The sequence below is a fragment of the Lupinus angustifolius genome, chromosome LG07 (assembly GCF_001865875.1).
Source record: "Lupinus angustifolius cultivar Tanjil chromosome LG07, LupAngTanjil_v1.0, whole genome shotgun sequence".
In the NCBI taxonomy this organism is placed as follows: Eukaryota; Viridiplantae; Streptophyta; class Magnoliopsida; order Fabales; family Fabaceae; genus Lupinus; species Lupinus angustifolius.
Window position 1 is genome coordinate 8,880,952 of NC_032015.1, and position 360 is coordinate 8,881,311.

Sequence of the window (360 nt, forward strand, 5' to 3'; positions counted from 1 at the left end):
GATGAATCAGAAAAGGATGATACAGAAGATATAAGTCTCTTTGTAAAGAAATTCAGCAAGTTCCTAAAAAGGAACAAAGGCGCAAAAACAGGTCAAACAAGGAAATTCAGCAAAAGCAATGATGCCTCCACCTCAAGTCAAAATTTTACATGTTTTGAATGTGGTAAACCCGGTCACATGAAGATGGATTGTCCAAACTTGAAGAAGGGTTCCTTCAAGGGAAAGAATGATGTAAAGACTGGATGAAGAGCATACATTGTTTGGGAAGACAATGAAATAAGTTCTGTATCCGAACCAGAAAATGAAGAGCAAGCACATCTATCACTTATGGCATCTCATCATTCTGATGATGAAGAGGTA